Source organism: Amblyomma mixtum, chromosome 3 (genome assembly GCF_055824585.1).
Source record: "Amblyomma mixtum isolate Tamu chromosome 3, ASM5582458v1, whole genome shotgun sequence".
Classification (NCBI taxonomy): Eukaryota; Metazoa; Arthropoda; class Arachnida; order Ixodida; family Ixodidae; genus Amblyomma; species Amblyomma mixtum.
The window spans coordinates 279,369,129-279,391,692 of record NC_143014.1 but is presented as its reverse complement, the minus strand read 5'-3'; the positions used below and the strand labels follow the sequence as shown (position 1 = coordinate 279,391,692).

The window sequence follows — 22,564 nt, the reverse complement described above, 5'->3', positions numbered from 1 at the left end:
TCATGCAGCACAAAGTCAAATCGAGTGCCGAAGTGCAGGTGGCGCTAGCTTCACTGTCAAATCGGTTTCGAGAGTGCTGCACCTCGTGAACTGGTGCAGAGATTGCAGCCAAACCGAGGACACCTTTACTGTTTGAACTTTGTAATGCTGAACTGGCAAGTAATAGACAGTTTTGAATCATGATCTTGATTTACTCTATGCGCCTGCGTGTCTTTGCGCGCTTTTATAGTCCTTGGACGTTCAGAGATCATCAAAATTCGAGTATATTTATTGTGCCATATAAAATTTTCTTTAATGAGAAGTCGACGCGTGTTAGACCGGGCACCACGTTCCAATTACAAAGAGGCCATTCACACCGAAAACACAGCGGTTATAAACAAGAAAAAGCAAAAAAAAAGAAACGCAATACGGAGGTCGCCGTTACCGTGCGTTGCGTGCATTACGTGAAAAATGCATGCCTTGACACCAATTTTGTTTTGTTTTTTGAGCGGATCCCGAGGCTCTCTGCACCACGATTTATTTCAAAATGTTGGCAACGTGTCCTTTTCGGCACGGACGTCACGAGTAAGAATCGACCGGAAGGAAAATTTTTAAATCCAATTTTTTCGGCAATAATCGCGTCTTTTGCTACCGGAAAAACGTCAACATAGCAGAACACAGCCAAAGAATCGATTTCTACTGAGGACTATAACTTGATGGAGGTACCCTCAGTGTCTGTTTAATGAACCTGCCAGTTGTTTTTTTAGATTTCTGCAAAAAACCGACCATCGGTGATAAAAAAGTAGAGGTTCATCACTTATATCCGAAGTTTTCAATGCATAGTCATTGCAGAGCTAAAAAATGGCTGTGGCTTAGCTCAGCTAACCCTGGTTATGCAAGCGAAAGTCACGCTTGCGTAACCAACGTGAAGTCACGCTGCGGCCAGTTGCTGCAGTGCCGCGTACCTGCCACAACGTTGACAGCGCTAAAACATGCAGCGCACATCTCTCTCTCACCACCGCCACGTACCTTAAAGCGCGATTGAGGCGTCCACTGAACCAGGGAGCCAGTTATGCGCCCTTCCTTTCCTCAAAATCATCGAAGTCTACAACGTTGTCAACGCCAACGTCAATGAACGCTTACGACCTATATAGCTCCAGTGGCGCGTTTCTACCCCCAACGTTGTGAATGGCAACGCATGCAGTGCAGATCTGTCACTACCGCCACGTAGCTGAAAGCGCGACTGAGGTGTATACTGTCCCAGGGGGATGTTATGCGTATTTCCTTTGCTTTCGAAGCTCCCGCTCTTCATCGGTTTCGGTTGCCCTTTTGGCGCGTTTACGCTCGCTCTCGATTGATAAATCCCTCGCACGGTTGGCAATGTCCACCGGATAATTAGACTCAGCCCGACGCCTGCGAGTATGCACTCTCGAGGAAGTCGGCTCCGGCTGACTAGGCTCGACCATACCGAGACAGAAAAGAACTTTAATGAGAAGAAAATCTGGAGAGGTCGGCCGGTGGTAACATGGCCCTGGCCTGCTACTCCACACAGGGGAAAGGGAAGGGGAGGAAAGGGAAAGAGCGATTGAAGGTTGATGGTGGCATAATACAATGAGTTTCATGAGTGATGTCCACACACACAGGCACACGCACACGCACACACACACACCGGCTGGTACTCGCATCGCGGTGAGTAGACGCACGTGAAACTCGTGTCTTGAAACACACACCGACACATGTCATTAACACATACTGCAGTAGGGGCTTCATGAAAACACAAATGTAAACCGTGTGAACTGCGTAAACCATGTAGGTAGTGCATAGGCGGTCACAAAAGGGTATCCAGGCCTGTTCCATAGCCAGACACAGGATAGGCAGCGGGCAGCGTCCGCGGCGACGGCGGAGCGCGCGGCTGAAGCTGCTGCTAGTCACGTGGTACGTCACGTGGTTACTTACGCACCTACACTCCTCCTGTTCAAGGTCATTCGTGCAGAAACAGCGAAATGGGCGCCGCTAGGCTAGTAAAGCTTTCGCTTTAAAACAGCCTTCTGCGCGCATACGTGATTGTGCACCACGCAGCAAAAGTACTCACTCGCTCGCCCGGCAGAGCAGCAGCTTCCGGGGAGCGTTAAAGGCCCTGTTGACCAGAAAATCTGCTGTCGGCGCTGTTGGCGTTGGCGCCGGCGTTGTGAGCAAAAAATAACGAGCCACCTGACCTTGAAGCGTCATCACAACCTGCCCACCGGATAGTGAGCAAACTGCTCACCTTGGCACGTACGTGACAGTTAAATTACTGATTGGTCGCTCGGGAAGATCCACCTGGGCCGCAGAAGGAACCCAGCTGGGAGCACCTACTATCGCAGGGCAGTGGCGCATTACTTAACCACTGCAAGACTGCGCCAGGAGGTGTACGAAGACTCCCTGGGACCTACGAATGTAAAGGAGAGAATGACGTGCATTTATCTCGCAATTAACCACTAAGCTATCGCGTCATTCCCTTTAGGCGGAGGTTAAGTGTCCCTTCCAATTTTTACAGAAGTAACTGAAGCCGACAGGAAATTAGTTATGTACAGAGCCACGAGTGTCGACGCTGCGGCATTGGTGGCTTGCATGATTTGTGGGCAGGGAGTTGGTGTGTTGAATCACTGTATGAGCACTATTTACGAATGACACAGCGCGATTTGGCACCTCGGGTGCATCGCGGAGGTCATTGAACACCGCAAACAGTGCGGCTACAGCGAGACACAGGAGCGGCTAAACTGGCAGTGCCAACAGTGATTCACTGTAGCCGCTCGCTGCCCGAAAATCACCCTCTCCCACATCTCGATCACCCACAAGTACCGCAACCACAGCATGCGCGCTTGACGCGAATGTTGTACCTCCCGCAAAGCCGCTGTGCGCATGTGGGCCGTTCCTCCCAGGCAGCTGCACTGGTTGAAAACAAACCGAAAGCTCCTACTCCTCGCGCGCGGTTCTTAATGACAGAAGCATGCGTCAGATGGCGGCAGCTGTCAAGCACACACTTGCACTTTCGCAGACGCAGTTGGAGCCTCATGGAACCGGATCGCTCCTGCGTCTTCTGCGTGCATTAGTTTTCAACCAGTACACTATAAAATTGTTCACGTTTAACAAGCGGGAGTGTCGATGACTTTTTGCACGCTTGTTCTAAGCGTGGCGGGTTGTCACGCTGCAATAATCACACTTCCTGAGCATGAGTCACGGGATGCATAACTGTTGCTAAGCGTGACTGAAGGCAATTTTTTGCACGCTTGTTTTAGGCGAGGTGAGCCTTCAGCACTCACGCTTGGCATCCGTGACTGGCAATTTACCTAACGCGCAACGCGAAAAAGAGGATTTTTACTTGATGTGGCATTCTCGTGCACAACTCATGTAGCCTCTAATTTTAAAAAGAAATGGCGATCACCACGCACGAAGACGACGAAGAGGAAGGGGAAAAAGCGTATTTTATTTTGTTTGCTGATGTATCTAATTTGCTTATTAAAGATTTCTAACAATTCATACATATTTTCTAATTTCAGACATTCTACTATTTTACTTAGCTTTTGTCCCGCACTTATACCTCCTTGGCATTCACCACCGTAACTTGGCCAATCCCCCCGCGTGGGTATGTGCCATTTTCATATGGTGAAGAAGAAGAAGAAGAAAAATGAAGCCGCCCGACCCGACCCAAGCCAAAGATGACAAGCGCAGAAGGTTCACGAGACCACCATGCAAGAGCGGTGAACTGACCATGACGAAGCCACCGGAAACCTGTCCTGGAGCAACCGAGCAGGGCAAGCCACTCGAGGCTTCGCCGCAGTCCAGCGAGCGTCGCGAGTCGACGCTGGCGCAGGATCTGGCTGGTGTCGACGCCGAAGGACGCCTGGCACCTGCTCGGCCGTCGGCGGTCTGCAGGCCATCGCCTTCGTCAGAAGCTGTCCGCGGCGTGGCAAGAGGCGCTCACTCGCAGGCTGCCGCCCAGCGTGGATCTGGTAAGTGGATTGCTAGGTAGGCCCGCATGACCTGCGAAGAAAGAACTCGGCAAGTTCGACTCCAATCAGTTAATGAATCAAGTTTCTGAAGCGAAGCTTCACTACCCTAGCTAAAGCCAAGGTCACCGTGTCTGGAGATTTTACCTTCATTTGACCTTCAGATAAAGCAAAGCAAAGGAAAGGCGTATAACTGCCCCCCTGTGATAGCGAACGCCTTAGCCGCGCTTTCAGCTACGAAACCGATGAAGAGCGGGAGCTTCGAAAGCAAAAGAAAGGCGCATAACTAGCCCTCTGGGACAGTAGACACCTCAGTCGAGATTTAAGTTAACTGGAGGTAGCCACGTGCTGGAAGTAGTAAGTGAATATGTCTATTTAGGGCAGGTAGTGACAGCTGACCCGGATCATGAGAGGGAAATAATTATACGAATAAGAATGGGGTGGAGCGCATATGGCAGGTTCTCTCAGATCATTAATGCCAGTTTACTAATATCCCTCAAGAGAAAAGTATACAACAGCTGTATCTTACCGGTACACTCATCTATGGGGCGGAAACGTGGAGGCTAACAACGAGGGTTCAGCTGAAGTTAAGGAACACGCAGCGAGCTATGGAAAGAAAATGATAGGTGTAACGTTAAGAAATCGGAAGCGGGTGGAGTGGGTGAGAGAAGAAACGCGCGTTAATGATATCCTAGTTTAAATCAATAGGAAGAAGTGGGCTTGGGCAGGATGTAATGCGAAGGCCAGATAACCGCTGGTCTTTAAGGGTAACGGAGTGGATTCCAAGAGAAGGCACGCGTAGCAGGGGGCGGCAGAAAGTTAGGTGGACGGATGAGATTAAGAAAATTGCGGGAATAAGGTGGCCTCTACTGGCGAAGCACATGGTTAATTGGAGAGAAACGGGAGAGGCCTTTGCCCTGCAGTGAGCGTAGTCAGGCTGCTGCTGCTGCTGATGATGATGATAATGGCGGTAGTGACAGATGTGCACTCCATGCGTTCGCATTGACGACCGTTATGTCAGAAACGCGGCACTGAAGCAATAGGCAGTCGGCGTTCAATTTGTTTGTTGGCCTCGGCGTTGACAACGTTTTAGACTACGGTGATTTTATGGAAAGGAATTGCGGATAACTGGCTCCCTTAGTCAGTTAACGCGTGAATTGCGCTTTGAGGTACGTGGGGTGGTGAGAGAGACCTGTGGGCTGAATGCGTTAGCGCTGTCAACGTTGTTGCTGACACGCGGCACTGCAGCAATAGGCCGCAGTGTTCATTGGGTGAGCAAACTCTTGTGGTCAACCATTAACTGCCACCAGCCAGGGTGGCAGGGTGGGCGCTCTGGCTATCCAGTATCCGGAACGCACTTAACTTTACAGGCTCCAAGCCGCATATAGTTGCCCGATACGTCATAGCTTTCGCTATTTAACCACGGTCAGCAGTTGCTAAACTGCAGCTAATTTTTTTGCACGCCTGGCGATTATTTTTCCTCCTGTGATTGTTCAAGCCAAAATTAACGCGGGTGCAACACGGAAGAATTGTAATACCTATTTAATTTTACTTCGGGTGCTGTTAATCAGAATATACTAATATTTTATCCGCCTAGCTGTGCCTTTCGATGCTGCTGCATCAAGGTACGTTCTCGACCAAGTGAAGGTCACACCTTCCTGCGGCGGATTTAGGAGCCACTGCTGGGTCTTACGGGCACAATGAACGCATTAAGATTTTTCTGTTGATTAAAAAAGAAATTGACAGACGGTTCAGTTTGCTTAGGACAACCGCGACATATGTGCGCTATCACTTGCTGTGGTGCTTTTAGAGGATTAAAGAAGCCTAATTTTATTACATGTTTTCATCTTTAAAGTGAAGCGCTAGACATTGAAAGACACGGATCACCACGTGGTATTTGCTTACGACCGCTAAATAATTTATGATTGAATTTCTTCTCTCACGCTGTTTCGATTTCATCAACCGAACGATCGCTGTGATGTACAGTTAGGTCGCGTGAGGCACGGAAGAACTGCAATATAAACACTGATACATATTTTTAACTAATTACAGCACTGAACCCAAACTCAAGAGCCAGAATAACAACAAACGGCGTACCAGCAGTTATATCGCCATTTTTTTTGCCTCACGTGACCTCAAGTTCAACTGAACATCACAGCCATCGTTCGGTTGATGTATCCGACATCGTAACAGCATGAGAGAAGAAAGTTAATTACACATTCATTAAATGTCGTAGGCAAACACCGCGGGGTGATCCATGTATACTAATATCTAACGCACTGATTGACAGAAGAAAAGAAAGGCAAAAATTTGGTGTCTATATAGTCCTTTGACATGATTGCATAGTTTAAATTCGGACACCTAACCTCCGCCTTAAGGGTATGACACGATAGCGTTAACGGGCTAATGCCCTTATATACGGAACTGGTCATTCTCACTTTACATTCACAGGTCGCTCGTAGTCCTCATACCACTCCTGGCGCAGTGGTGCAGTGGTTGAGTGATGCGCCACTGCTCTGGCAGGTGCTGCACCAGTGGTGCTTGTGCGACCCAGATTGCTCTTCCCTGGCGACCAATAATTAGTTTAACTGCCACCTGCCACGATGGGCATTTTGCTCACTATCCAGTGGGCAGCTCTCCCGAAGGTCATACTGCACACACGGCGTTACCCGGCTTTACCTAGAAGAGTGAAGCTGTCGCTTCAAGAACAATGGCTAATGCGATACTCTCTTTTCAGTTCGAGGACTTGCCATGTGGCATTATTTTGACTGTCTACATCATCAAGGCTATCCTCATGCAGGAATCTGGGCAGGCTCCTGCTCTTATCATTGTCCTGTAGCCGCATGGAGAGGCCATGGCATGCCAAACCTCATTAAGCATTGTTGTCATTGAGGCCCTTGTTCCTGGACACGTCCACAGCTGGGGCCGAACGTACACTTCAGAGGCTGGCGTAGAACATTTCAGACATGTTGTGTATGCGTCTTTTTGAGAGTCGGCACGTTAAGGAAGGGATAAGGGCCTCCCCAGCACTTATCCTTATAAGGTTAGGTTGGGTTGGTTTGGTTTATGGGGTTTAACGTCCCAAAGCGACTAAGGCTATAAGAGACGCCGTAGTGGAGGGCTCCGGAAATTTCGACCACATGGGGTTCTTTAACGTGCACTGACATCGCACAGTACATGGGCCCTTATAAGGTTAAGGGGGGAGGGTAAAAGTATACGGGCCAATCTGGGCACGCGCTATAGGATGGAAAAGTGGAGCGGGGATCATAAAGGAGGCTAGTGGGGATGCGCTATAGTGTCCAGTTAAGTAACGATTCGTGCTTTCACAGAAAGAAATTTTCTCGTTGAAAGGGGGCGGCCAATATTGCTGTGGTTTAACGTGATAGAGTTAAAGGCCCACTTCACCCGATAATCCGGCGTCGGCGTTGCGAGCGAAAAATCCCGAGCATGACACTGGCATGCGGTGCCCAGAGAAGCATAGCAGGTAGGTGGGCTACCTAGGATACGTGACCATGCCGCTTCATCGCAACCCGCCCACAGCGTAGTGAGCACACTGACCGCCGTTGCAGATGGAAGTTAAATTAATGATTCGTCGCTCCTGACGAGCAACGTTGGCCGCACAAGGCCCACCGCTGGGAGCACCTGCCATCGCAGGGCTGTGGCGCATTGCTGAATCGCTGTACCACTGCGCCAGGAGTGGCACGAGGACTCCCAGGGATCTATGAATGTAAAGTAGAGATTCACCTTCTGCACATGTTAGAATTAACCCATTACGCTATCGCGTTATACCCTTAAGGCGGACCTTAAGTGTCTCCTCCAAATTTTCCGCATGGGACTGCAAGTACGCGTGTGCAACACTGCTAGCCACCAAAGCATCCTTTTGTTTAGAACGGACAATGTATTTCAAAGAAGCTAGGGGTAGAACCGAGATATTCAGAGTCACACTATTTCCTAAAGCTGAACCGCACTGCAATACACAGCACCCTGATCTCTCCTCTACATTATCCAGTAGGGTACCGGCATCATTGTCACGGTTCTCCCTCTGAATGTGTCTTCTCAGCTGCAGCTTCATCCTTTATGATGCTCCGAGATGAAACCACCATCTACCGTCTCTCACGCTCTTCCCAGCGACCTTTGATGTGAAATCAGCGTTGCCGGCATTCAGACATGAAAAGAAAGAAACAAACGCAGTTTATATGCTTCACTGCTCTTGAAATCTCAGCGGGGATTGTTGAGTTTAGTCATATCTACATACTGGATACACAATTTGTGGGATATACAGATATCCCTCGCCTGCCCGCGCCGAGTCACGAGACGAGAGCGCATGCCGCAGGGAATGGGGAGAGGAGGGCACCCGGCAACTCTCCTCACTCTCAGTTCGGACGTGACGTCACGCCTACGCTCTGGCGTCTTAGGAACGGGGTGAACGACCCCTCTTGGTTGCAACCGGTTGCTCAAGGGGGGTGCAATGTCATAGGGGTTTAAGGAGAGCTCACGCGGGAACAAAGGCTGTTTAGTCTCCCCTCTCGCCGTGGTGACTGCCCGATTGCCCCGCCGACCCCGTCTCCTGCCCGCGCCTCCCTGGATTATTCAACGCCGGTCGACGACGACCTGGTAAGCTGCTGAACCATATATTATCGGATAGAACATTCTTCCGCAGTGTGCTTTGCATTGCGCTAGGTAAATAAACGGTTTCCTAGCGTACTCTGTTCGTTGCCTACTTCGTCCGAACCCGCCGTGGCTGTGACTTTGCGCCACGGGTTGGGGACACGAGAACGCCCGCGCATAGCTGGCACGGAAGCGCGCCTTCCCGGCTGGCTGCTCGCGGGTGACCCCATATCTTGGCACCCGAACGTGGGGCGAACTAGGCATTGAGCAGTGTACTTTGTTGGAGCGAACGACTGTCGACGCGCTAACAAAGGATGGCAGCTGATAGGCCTGACTTCCAGTCTTTGTTCATGCTGTCAGAGCTAGCGGCACAGAGCCAGGGCTCCCTACTTGACTTGCCTTTGGAAGGCGTAAATCTTGAGTATTCCACGCGGAATAGCCGAGTTGCATTTCCGGGCGCGTCGGCAGGACTTAGGCCTGGTACGGAGGGCACCACATCGGGCACCTCGCCGCTCCGTGGTGCGAGCAATAGGGCACCTACGCCTCATTGTTCGACGCCATCAGCGGCTGCGCCCAACTCCGGGGGCGTTAGTCCGCAGTCATCCGAGGTGCTCTTGCAGAACGCGATGCAAGTTATGCAGAGCTTAGCGGGTATGTTGCAAAACAATTTGCAAGCCCCGGCCCAGGCACCCCGTCTTAGGATAGACGTACCTACCTACACGGGGTACCATGACAGAACAGGGGCTAATGAGTACCTCGACCGTCTGCTGCGTTATCAGCAAGCGACAGGAATTGCAGACGCCGAACTGCTCGCGCGTGTTGTGCCTGTCTCTTTGACGGAGCAAGCGGCCCGCTGGTACCGACTAACCGGTAACCGAGCGAGGACAATGGAGGAGTTCAGCGCAAGCTTCCGCGACGAATTCCTCCCCGCAAACTACGAGTGGCGTTTGAGGAGGGAGCTGGAACTCCGCACCCAGCACCCCGACGAGTCTTTGTTAGAGTACGTCCGAGCGATGGACGAACTGTATCGCCTCGCTGACCCTCGCGCCACAAACACGGAGAAAGTTGAGCGTGTCACACGACAAGCGCACCCGACTTTCGCGGCCTACCTGAGAGGAGGCAGGTTTAGAGATCTGGACGAGCTAGCTGCTGAGGCGAAGCGCATCCAGGGAGACATCCTCTCTGCGCGAGCGTATCGGCCGCCGCCACCTGCATCGCAGTCACTCGAGCCTCGCTGCGCGTGGAATGGCAGCTCAGCGCGTAGTCCGTCTAGAGCTGAAGCGACAGCACAGTTTGCTGACGAGAGTGTCCCGAGGGGTTGGGAATTGTCCGACCGCGCTTTGGACCCATTCAGCTACGCGCTGCGAACAGCACACGCTGCCGCAGAGCGGAACACCTGTAGCCGAGATCGCGAGGCCGACACGCGGCCGCACGAGCGGCCCCCACCGTCCGCACCGCGAGATCGAGATCGAAACGACCGACCGGAACGTGGCGACCAGCGCCTAGCCCGTCGGAGCCCGAGCAACCGCTGCTACAGGTGTGGGGCCACTTCGCCCGCGACTGTGGCCGCCTCCCCGCCCGTGACCAAACACAGTCGGGAAACGGCTGCAGCCGCCGGTGATCGACCTTCGATCCCGCGCGGCTTACACAGAGAACCCCGGTTTATTAGCGCCTTTGGCATGTCGCGTAGGAAGTTCTGTTGACTTGCCAGCGCCGTTCATCGAGCTAACGATAGCTCGAAAGAAATTCACCGCGTTACTCGACACAGGGGCAAGCGCTTCTTTGTTCGGTGACGAAGTGCTAAACCATCTCCGCCAGAACAAAATCCGGTTGAGAGAGTGCGATACCACTTTTCGCCTCGCGAGCGGCACAGCGCAATCCAGCGGTGCAGCTAGGATAGTGGTTCGCTGGGAAAGACGCGTGCGGCGACAACGCCTCGTTCATCTTCCCTGTTTATCCGTTCCTGTAATTCTTGGGCGAGACTTCCTAGCCAAGACAGGCATTGTGATAGACATAGCCAGCGGAGGCTATCGAGAGCGCACCACCGGCGCCTTGAAGCTTTTTGCAAAAGCGCCCGCGGCCTCGCAGTCAATTACGGCTCCGAACGCGGAGCTAGCGGGGAGTGACCGTGGAAAATCACCCCCGCCGGCCCGGAAACAAGCATGCGAGCGGACAGTCGCCGCTGAAAGAGGGCCCACAGAGAATGTTGTCGCGGTAGAAAGTTGTTCTACCGTGCCAGTGAGGTCAATGCACCCTTTGTTGTCGGAGGTGAACAGCGTATCGGAGAGGGAGAAGGCACGCTTGTCATCTCTCCTATACGAATTCAACGCGACATTCACAGACCGGCCTGGCCTGACTACACTAGTAAGGCACAGAATAGACACGGGTGATGCACTGCCTTGGAAGTGCAATCCTAGACCAATTAGCTTGGCTAAGAGAAAAGCACTGGACGGCGCCTTAGACGAACTTATCGATACTGGCGTTGTGGAGAGGTCTAACAGCCCTTGGGGCTTCCCGGTAGTCTTAGTCCCAAAGAAAGACGATACATATCGGCTTTGCGTGGACTACCGCAGACTGAATGAGGTTACGAAAAAGGATGCGTACCCTCTACCAACCATTTCTTCCCTAGTGTCCAACCTAGGTGGGGCGAAGTACTTTACTACGCTCGATGCTAGCCGCGGATACTTTCAGGTTGAAATGGATGAGCGTGATAAGGAGAAGACTGCTTTCACTTGTCACAGAGGTCTTTTCCAATTCAAGAGAATGTCTTTTGGCTTGGTAGGAGCACCCGCTACTTATCAGCGCCTAATGGACCGTGTTCTGGGAGATGCGAAGTGGCACCACGCGCTCGCATACCTAGACGACATCGTGGTGTACTCGAAAACGTTCGAGGAACACCTGCGCCACTTGAGGGACATCCTAGAGAGGCTGAGGTCCGCGGGAATCACTTTGAACCCGAAGAAGGCGCAGATCGCCGCGACCCGAATAACACTGTTGGGGTTCACGATCGACAAAGGCCGCATTCTGCCGTGCGAGGATAAACTCGAGGCTTTGCTTAAGTTTCCGTCGCCGTCAGATCTAGCTGGTCTCAGACGCTTCCTGGGAATGGCGAACTTTTATCGCCAGTTCATCCCAGATTGCGCAGCGCTGCAGGCACCTTTGACAAAGCTTTTGAAGAAGGGAGAGCGCTGGAGTTGGGGTCACGAGCAAGAGGCTGCACTGCGCAACCTCACCAAGGTGCTCGCGGACACGGCTGAGTTGCAGCTACCCGACCTGAACAGGGAGTTTGTGATTCAAACCGACGCAAGCGACCTGGGCTTAGGAGCAGTGTTGCTTCAGGAGCATGAAGGCGTCATCCGACCGGTAGCGTTCGCGAGCCGTTCACTGACGCCGGCAGAGAGAAACTATTCGGTGACTGAGAAGGAATGTCTCGCGATAGTTTTTGCTCTGCGGAAGTTCGACTACTACGTCGACGGGGTGGCATTTGTGATCGAGACGGATCACATGGCGCTCACCTGGCTGAGACGACTCAGCGAGCCGAGCGGCCGCCTGGCGCGGTGGGCCCTGTTGCTGCAGCGCTACGACTTTACCGTGCGCTACCGCAGAGGGAAGAACAACGCCGTGGCTGACGCACTCTCGCGAGCGCCTGTCCAGGGCGAGGAAGGTCACGCGACCGACCACCCGACAGAGGGAGAGAGTGCGGGATTGTCGCCAGCCGTAGCCGATGTGAGGGACACGGACCGACCGTTGACCCCAGGCGAGAGCGTGAACCACGTGGACTACGCGAGTTCCGTGGGGATCGTGTTTAGCAGAAAGGAGTTGCTCGAAGATACCGCGAGTGTTGAGAGCGGCACTGTTACGTTACTTTCATGACTCGTGCATCGCTGGGCATGCAAGCGGCCCGAAGACTTACATTAAGTTGTGTCGCTTTGCTACCTGGCTGGGCATGAAAAGGGACGTAACACGCTACGCCCGCTCATGTCATGTGTGCCAAAGCGTGAAGCCCCGGGGTGGACGACCGCCCGGCCTCATGCAGCCGATTAACAGCCAGACTCCCTGGCAAATCGCGGCGTGTGACATCATGGGACCGTATCCCACGACACCGAGTAGGAACAAGTTCCTGCTGGTGGTCACAGATCACTTCAGCAAGTGGGTTGAACTTTTCCCCCTGAGAAAGCTGACGGCACGAGTGATCATGGAGAAGCTGATGGACGTATTCACCAGGTTCGGTTTCCCAGAGCAGCTGATAACGGACAACGCGTCCTACTTCACTGCGAAGGTGTTCGTAGATTCGTGCGCTGCACTCGGCATTAAGCACAAGAAAACGACCACCTATCATGCTCAGTCGAACCCCACGGAACGAGTCAACCGCAACATCAAGCACATGCTTGTCGCGTACTCTGAGAGGCACAAAGATTGGGACTCCTATCTGCCGGAGATCGCGTTCGCTTTGCGTTCGACCGTTAACCGCTCGACTGGGTATGCGCCGTCTTCTCTCAATCTAGGTAGAGAGCTGCTAAATCCGATGGACCGGGTTCTAACGGACAGCAGGAAGACGCCAGTCGCTTCGTCAGCACGAGCTGAATACGCGACGCAGCTGCGCGCTAAGATGACGGAGGCCTTACACAAGGCTCGCCGCAACCTGACCACTGCTAGGGCGCAGCAGAAAGCACAGTACGACCGCTCGCACCGGGATGTTCGCTACGAAGTGGGCGATCTGGTGCTTCGGCGCCAACACGTTCTGAGCGATGCTAGCAGACAGTTCGCGGCCTCGTTGGCGCCGAAATGGATCGGGCCGTTTCGCGTGCGAGAGAAGCTTTCCTCGCTCGTTTACAGGCTCGAGGACTTGCGGTCGAAACCGACAGGCGGACCGGTGCACGTATGCGACCTGAAACGTTACGTGCAGCGAGATGAGTGGGTCCAGGACACAGCCCGACCCGCGCCGCAGTCGGAAAACGAGCGCTGCGATCAGCCGGCAAATTCCGCGTCCCGCTATAACTTGCGCCGTAGGCAGAAATAAAATCTGCCTGCGCGGACTAGAGCGAGGGCGCAGGCCGACACGCAGTCTCGTTAGATGCATGAACGTACGGGCCGCTCATGCCGATCAATGTTACGTAAGACTTACTTGCGTTAACCCTCATGACTCTCGTGAGGGCCGAACAGCTACGTAGCACGCGCTGCGGGAGTTGGTTACATCTGTGTTGACCTTTTCAGCGCAGATGGAAAAGAAGCAGGGCGCATCAGAACGACATCGTTCACGTCTACCAACTAGAAGCCACCATCCAGCTTCGGCAACGCGCCGCGCCCATGGCCCGCCGCTACGCCCAGCCCGCGACCTGAAGCCGCCTCCCTGCTGCAGCCAGGCGCCCCTGCCACCTGCCACATCGCGTCGGAGCTGGCCGCCTGCCGACTGTACGCCGCTGCACCCGCCTACCCAAGAACAAGCTGGTCAAAACACAGAGATCGCAGCCGTGGCCCGTTTACCACCTCAACCCTGAGCCCTCGCCAGCTAACCGGGCACGCCAGGGCAGCCCAACCGCGGCCTCTAACATGAAAGCGCCGCGGCCCTCGCCTCTGAAGCCACCTGACCCGGTCTCTCAGAGCGACGCAGCCACAGACCTGGCCTCCAAGCAATCGAAGCCGGGGCCAAGGAGGCGGTCGACCATATTCACCGGAGCGGCGCAGCCGCGCGTACTCGGAAGACGGCGACCGGTAACAAGCCACCTTTCGACGTCGGCATCTCGCGGGTGGTCAAGCCTTCGGACCAGCTGATCGGTGCGGGCGTGGCGCGGACATCAACAAGTGTACCAGCGGGAGCCGAAGAACTTCGATCCCTGGATGGCGGAGAAGATTAAGTAACGTTGCGCCCGCTTCTCTGTCCGGGAGGCTTCTTAAGGAGGGGAGGATGTGGGATATACAGATATCCCTCGCCTGCCCGCGCCGAGTCACGAGACGAGAGCGCATGCCGCAGGGAATGGGGAGAGGAGGGCACCCGGCAACTCTCCTCACTCTCAGTTCGGACGTGACGTCACGCCTACGCTCTGGCGTCTTAGGAACGGGGTGAACGACCCCTCTTGGTTGCAACCGGTTGCTCAAGGGGGGTGCAATGTCATAGGGGTTTAAGGAGAGCTCACGCGGGAACAAAGGCTGTTTAGTCTCCCCTCTCGCCGTGGTGACTGCCCGATTGCCCCGCCGACCCCGTCTCCTGCCCGCGCCTCCCTGGATTATTCAACGCCGGTCGACGACGACCTGGTAAGCTGCTGAACCATATATTATCGGATAGAACATTCTTCCGCAGTGTGCTTTGCATTGCGCTAGGTAAATAAACGGTTTCCTAGCGTACTCTGTTCGTTGCCTACTTCGTCCGAACCCGCCGTGGCTGTGACTTTGCGCCACGGGTTGGGGACACGAGAACGCCCGCGCATAGCTGGCACGGAAGCGCGCCTTCCCGGCTGGCTGCTCGCGGGTGACCCCATAAATTTTCACGAAAAACCGTCAGGTACAAGCCGTCGCAAGAAATCGTTTTGTCTTCCAATTTGTTTCGTAACATCTGCTATTGTAATCAGCTTTACGCGCAAAATCGATATAATTTAAGGAAAGAAACCTAAGCGTGTTGGAAATAAGTTTCGCGGAAAAATGGCGTCTGGCATGTAAGCGCGTGATAGGATTCCGCCTAGTCTTTCAGATTCAGAAGTGACGTTTTAGTCAGCATGATATATGCACTTACGCGAGAAGGCCATCAAAAGCAATAAGCCTGGTTTATTGCCTGGTTTATTGGGGTTTAAGGTCCCGAAGCAACTCAGGCTATGAGGGACGCCGTAGTGAAGGGCTCCGGAAATTTCGACCACCTGGGGTTCTTTAACGTGCACTGACATTGCACAGCACACGGGCCTCTAGAATTTCGCCTTCATCGAAATTCAGCCGCCGCGGCCGGGATCGGACCCGCGGCTTTCGGGTCAACAGCCGAGCACCGTAACCACTGAGCCACTGCGGCGGCCAAAAGCAATAAGCGTAGCATTGTTGCTTTTGTCTGCGCAGTCGGTTTCCAATGAAAAAGTTCTCTGCCAACACAGCCTCAGTTTTCTACTTAAGAGCGTTAGCTACGTGAGTTTCAAGTGTTTATAATGGTGTGCTCAGCAAACGTGGAGAAAACCAAACCCAAACATCCACGAATGTTTCCTCTCCGGAAACATCCGTTGGATGGATGGATGGATGGATAGGAGCGCCCCCTTTGAAACGGGGTGGTGGCAATTGACACCATGCTCAGCTTTTCTTTATTTATTATTTTTTTTTGTTTACTGTGTTGGCAATTCTCATTAAGATCCATCAACTTTGCCTACGGTTTCCTACTATTCTAACCTTATGCCACATCTCTGCTTTTCAGCCACCAATCCTCCAATCGCTTTTTGCTGACTTCCACTGCAGATTTATTTACATGACCATTGTTATCTTTAAACCCTAGGGCCTCAGAAAGAGTGACTGTGCCTGCATCGACATCCGGATGGATACCATCACATTTGATTATGAGGTGTTCAATTGTTTCCACAGATCTACCACACACTGCACATGTGTCATCTTCTTCGTTAAATTTCTTTTTGTAGCTGCGCGTTCTAAGACACCCTGATCTAGCTTCAAAAAGTAGGGCACTGCCTCTTGAGTTATCATAGAAAAATTCTTTCCTGATCTGCCTTTTCCAGAATCGATATAGTTCTACACTATGTTTCTTTTCCATTGAATTCATCCAATTTTTAACGTCCGCGTTTTTAACCTGTCGTTTAAAGGGGTAGAGACACCAAATTTTTGTGTTGTACCTCTGGGTTGTAAATAATGCGTAGCGATTCAGTGAGCATGGAACACCATCTTAGAAGCATGAACTCGCGTTATATAATTAATAATCGTATTATTTGTACCCAGCAGTTTCAGTTTCGGTTCGTAGTTGCCAGGTTTTGCCAGGCTCTTGCATGACGTCAAAAACCAGACAATGCGTTGTCACGTGGGTCCGGAAAGCCGTGACGTCGTGTAGGCATGTCGGCTGCTTGACACGCACGTGGTGCGCGTAAACACGGAGAGCCGGGCGGAGGGCAAGTCGCAATGCCGAATAGCTCCGAGTCGGAAAGAAGAGTTTTATTTCGGCGAAGACACCGATTATGAGGAATCGCGGGATGACGCAGACGAGGAAGGCGACGCCGCGGCTCGAACCCCGACAACCACTTCATTTTTGATCCGCTGGCCAGTGATTCCGAAGAGGAGGCAGGCGTCAGGCCCGACGTAGCTCAGATTGTGCCAGCGAAGGCCGAGCGTGTAGGCAACGTCAAATGGTAAAGGCGCGTTCACACTAGGCCGACGATCGGCCGATTTCAGTCTGGCGATGGTCGGCGGCAGCGATTTTCGTGCCGTCGACGCGTCTGTCACACTGCGCAGACGCCGACCGAGCGCCGGTCGTCGCCCGACGAGCGCATCGCCGTCGGCCGACCCGTGTGTCACACTCTGCCGACAACAGCGCCGACCTCACGCCGACGTTGTCTTATCCCGACAGCTCGACGCTGCTGCTTCGTGCGCGCTGCTCGTCTGCTAGCTCCGTTGATGAAGGCGTCGTGCACGAAATCGAACTTATCTTCTATTATGGGACGAGTTCGCACTAAAGCGATGTGAAGAGTAGGCCTTTTATTATAGCACAGTCGACTTCCAAAGCGGCGTCAACTGCTGCTTCGAAGCGAAATCACCTAGGCCTAGCGACGACTAGGGCAGCCTGGGACCAGCGCGCAGTTCAGGCGCGTCGGCCAACGGTCGCGTCGGCCAACCTAGTCGTTCCCCGACTAGCCAGTCACACTGCACCGACGACGACGACGACGACGCCTCCAACGACCAAGCGTCGTCCTAGTGTGACAACGTCGCCGACCAAAGATGCCGACGAGACCCGTCGGCCGACGCGTCTTGGGCAGATCGGTGGCCGAGCGAAAACATTCGCCGACCAAAAGCTACCAGCGCAAAATGTAATCATTATGTTGACAAATAATGCACGCGCAGCAACATTCAAACCATATGGCCACTTGGCCGACGCGCCGCACCGATCGTCGCTTGCGAACTGCCGTCCCACTGCAAGCAGGCACACACGGAGCGGTGAGCATCGCTGCGCCGCTGTACCCAAGCTCCGTCCACAATCGGTGTCGCACGTCGCCGCCGCGCTGCTTGGGATGGTGTACAAATGTCGCAAGAAAAGACAAGATCGCCTTGTTATCAGAAAGACTGCTCGAGCAGCGATAAAGCATGCCTGCTTATGTTTGGAGCTTTCGGCAACGGCACCGCTCGCGGGCGCTCCGGGCGGCGAGCTCTGCTGCTGCCTGGCTGCCGTGGTCGTCGCTAGGCCTATAGCCTCTTTCGCATTGGAGCCGCAGCGGCCGGCGCTTCGGAAGTCGCCTTAGCTATAATAAAAGGCCTACTCTACACATCGCTTTACTGTCAACAGCATCATCTCACAATAAAATAATAGTATGGTAAATATCCGCGACGCCTTCAGCAGCGAAGCGAGCGGGCGCCAGGCGAGTCGGACCCGAACGTCGGGCCAGCGGAGCTACGAGGCGGTTGTGGCAAGAAGTTTGCTCGTATCACAGTCGTTACCTTTGCCAGCAGCTCAGTATTGGTCAGCGATCCTCAAGAATGACACATTTTTTACATTTCTTATCCCAGGGTTTATTATTTACGTCAAGAACACACTTTAGCTCGTTGTTATGACGCCGGCAGACGGGATCCAGGCTGGCCGGCCGGCCGGCATGCTCGGCGTACTTCACGTTCGCACAAGAAAATACATAACATCCATGATACCAGAGAATGCTTCCTAGATTAGAGCACCGGCAATATTCCTCTGCAAAAGTGGATCTTTCGGCAACGACATCGCCTGCGGCAACGCCGGGCGTAAAGCACCATCGCACTCGCAAGCGTGCAGAAAAAAAGACTCGTGAGCACTCGTAACCAAGGTTGCTAGGCCGCGAAACCGCAAAACTTGGTGCCGTACGTCAGAAAACTGTGCAATGACGTAGAAAATACTTGCTTGTGTTTTCTTCTCTGTTCCTACGTCACACTGATGCACTAGCGATGGCTCAGACTTCAAGAGTGAGCATTTTCACAAACTTTAAAATGAAATTAAAATATGTTCTAGACATCCCTTAAATTTAATACTTCGCTCTTCTGGTCCTCACATACAAAGGAAACGTATGGCAGTCTTTTGTACAACCTTGGAATTTGATGTCTCTACCCCTTTAATGCTCTTTCTTTCTCCGTCCTCATGACCGTTCTAAGATACAAGCAACGCCATCTACCGCGTGTAATTTGCACTACTATTGCTATTTACAGCCACCTTCGCTATATCCGGTATATTTCCTCGTTATATAGTTAATAAATTGTATAAACCTGTATATCACAATACGACGAATCGTTTGACACCATTCGCAACCCCCTGCGACAAATGGTTCGGCCGTAATGGCCGTCTGAAAGTCCTCGGAGTGCTCAGTTCGGAGGCGGAGAGACCGTCGTTGTGAACCCCAGACATATTTTGGGCTTCATCTCCATTAGTCATTTTATCCTGAGGAACATGACAAGTCATTTAACACTACTTCAAACATTCTGCGTCAAACGGGTGGCTCCCAAAATTTATGCGAATGGTGGTCCTGGTGGGGAGGGTCCCGCTTCGATGGCCGCTATACTGGCACATACATAACGGATGCTAAGTATAGGCACGAAAGGAGGTGGTACGCGCCCACTGTTGCTGTGTGATATAATGTGGTCTCGTGGTTACTGTTCTGATCAATTTAACCTCTTTTGCAGACCGACGCGTCCTTGACAAACGTAAGTAGTAAGAGCTAACGCTCTTAAAAACGCCACTCCATGTATGCTCGGAATGACAAAGGAGCCATATTTATCGAATGCTCCTTTGCCGACCCTGGTCGCCTTTTAATCCCACCAGCTTATCTCGATCCATTGAGCCTTTCTCAGTGAATTGATGGTGTAGCACGTTGCAGTCGCATTCGCATAGGGCTATGCGGGGGGCACGGCGGAAACGGCGTACAAATTATAGAGAGGCCTGACAGGTGATTGAAACTGGTTCGCTCTACGCGAGTACGCCATTGCACAGCAGCTTACTTCAGCTCTGCTCATCACTAACCCTAGAAAAAAGACCAAAGGCGCGCTACAAGGGTTTTGTACTCCGGGGACTAAGTGCGTTGCCACCCCATTTGTTCTTCAAAAGAGATCATTACTTCCTTCAGGTAATTATAAAAATTCGGCAGAGACACTTAAGAATGCTTAGGTGTGAAAATGCGAAAGCATTAAATTGCTGAAGGACGCTACGTTGCGGAATGACTATGAGCCATGATTATGCATACTTTGTAAAAACCCTATATATTTTTGGTACATTTATGGCAAAATGTTGAGTCATGCTACCTTGCAGAATGACTGCATCATTAGTCATGACTGTGACTACGAGGCATAACTAAGCGTAACGTTTGTACAAACTTTATGGACCTTACGTTACTTTTAAAGTATTGAGTCTTGCTACTTAGCAGAAGTGCTGAGTGATCCGTCATGACTATGCGTCATCACTACGCGTACTCTGTACAAACTCTACACATTACTGAATTTTACTTGTGGTAGTCTTGAGTCATGAGTCTTGAGTCATGATACGTAGCAGAATGACTGAATAAGGACTTTCATAGGTCATAGTACGTTACGTTTCATCATTCATGACTATGCATGTCAACTTATATGTTTTGTGACATCGTACACCAGGCGTTCTGACATCCTCCGAATTTCGTGCCATAGTTGGCGGACGCCGGATTTTGTGGCATTGCGACATATATCTCGCATTAATAAATGAACAAATAAAACTGAAAAGGGCATCGGCTACAGCTAGGCGATGACCCCACGGACTGTACCGTTCGTCGTGAGGACTTAGTGGTGCAGTCAGCTTCATTTTAAGGCGGAAGCCTTTAATGCCTCATTGTTGTAAGCAGGAGTTGTCACAAATGTCACGCTTTTCAATTGGTCGAAATGGTCGTGACGTCACAGTGCGAGTCACAGACATGCCAGACAGATACATTTCCCTTCCTCAAAAACCAATTTACCGAAGAACAAGGCGTACAGCCGAACTAGCGATGGCGTTCTGTGGACTCCCTGGCAGCGTTACAAGACGCTGTCGCGTTCCACTCTTAGATGCGAAGCTTACCGTCTTAACCACACATCAGTGATACAAGCAGCAACACCGCGCTTACGGTTTCCGCCTCACCGCACTATAGGTCAACAAAGTGCCCCCCCCCCCCCCTCTTCAATTTTTTACCGATGTGTGGCTCCGAGTGCGCCTGAGTCGTGCATTCCTTGCTGACAGTATTCTTCTGCCCGGTGGCTTCCAGAGCGCACAGGCGGCTGCAGCAAGAGAGCAACGGCGGAGTCGGCGGCAGACGCGTCCTCGGCTCGTGCCTACCGCGCCCCTTCTGTCCGACGGTCCCGGAGCGGAACCAACGCCACTGGCAGAGGCGGCGCCCAGAAGGGTTCGCCGCGTAGGGCCAAGAGCAGGGACAGCGTGAGTCTCCTATAAGCGTTACCCGTTCAGTGGTGATATCGTTCTGCTGATGTACACGAGGTCGCAGGAGTGAATAGTATATAAGTGAATTGCGCAACAACTTAGACAGGACACAGAAAGAAACACATACAACAGTTCACGAGCGCAACTACCAACTGTTTAATGGGGTGAAACAAAAACAGCATATATACAGAAGAGCAGAGCATGCGTAAAGGTAGAGCAGGCACACACATCACAAAGACCGCAATTTTATCCAAACGAATCAGGATATGAAACTTCAGCATCATAGATCTGCAATGAAGCATCACTTACGCAGCGATCAGATAGTTTTTTAACATGGAAGGGCTCTAAGACATGCCGGGCTTTTATATTAATACTCCTGCCTAGAATCTTTGTCATCTCAAATCTTGCCCTACACGTGCGCGAAGAAATGTGCCTTACAAGGTTTGAATTTTTATCATTATTGTCAAGATTTTTTGCATGCTCCCGTAGCCGGTCATTAACGCAACAGCGAGTTTGGCCTACATAGGAAGACCCACAAGAAAGGGGCAAGCTGTATACCACTCCTGAGGCGCACTTAACATAGGAAGTGCCATGCCTTTTTTTGCAATCCCTTTCACAAACGCCAGAAATGCAGCAGCAAAGCTTTGATAGCTTGTTGGGGGCTGAGAACACCAAAGGTACATGGTGTCAACCGTCCACTTCCTTCAGGCTATGAGACCCCTGGTGCACATATGGGACCACAACCGGCTTTGAAGCCGAGTAGTCAGGTCTTTTTTGGGCGCCTTTTTGTTTCTGCAGGAGGGTTTCAGTGACGGCAGATATGACCGGACCAGGGAAGCCTACCGCGAAGAGGCGGGAAACCTGATAGTCGAGATTTCCTGCATGCTATGAGGGCACGACTTGGCCGCATTTCGATGGATTCCATGCAAACGACGCCCGCGTATACTGTGCGTTGTTAGTGGACGCTAACAGGCCTACTGTGGTCGAAATATTCCGGAGCCCTCCACTACGGTGCCTGTTTCTGTCTCCTTTATTCTGCCCCTCTTTGACCTCTTTCCTCAGGAAGCGTCTGCGCCTTTCCTTTCCTCACATACGCGTAAACATTTGTGTCAGTGAACTCGTGCGGGTAAATCTGTGATAGCGCACTTTTACTCGTGCAGTTGCTTATACTTTCGAGTCTGCATGCTTGGAAGAAATGTGTAAATAGGATGTAAATAGCTTTGTTCATGTTTTCACCTCTCCACAATCCTTTTTTTTGTCATTTACAATCTGTACTTCTGTACTTCCTATGACTTATCGCTCTTCCCTATCCCTTTTATTTGTGCCGACCGCAATGTTCGAGACTGAAGCGATCGATAGTTTCTGCGGCATGCAGTCATAATTTAGCTTCCTTTTTTATTATTTTTCAGTAAAA

At 52.1% G+C, this 22,564-nt stretch overlaps 1 pseudogene; it reads left to right on the top strand.

The window, feature by feature from the left end:
• Nucleotides 1-3,646: 3,646 nt before the first annotated feature.
• The window catches only part of LOC149354999 (endothelin-converting enzyme 1-like), a 50,475-nt pseudogene continuing 31,557 nt past the window's right edge, over nucleotides 3,647-22,564 (top strand).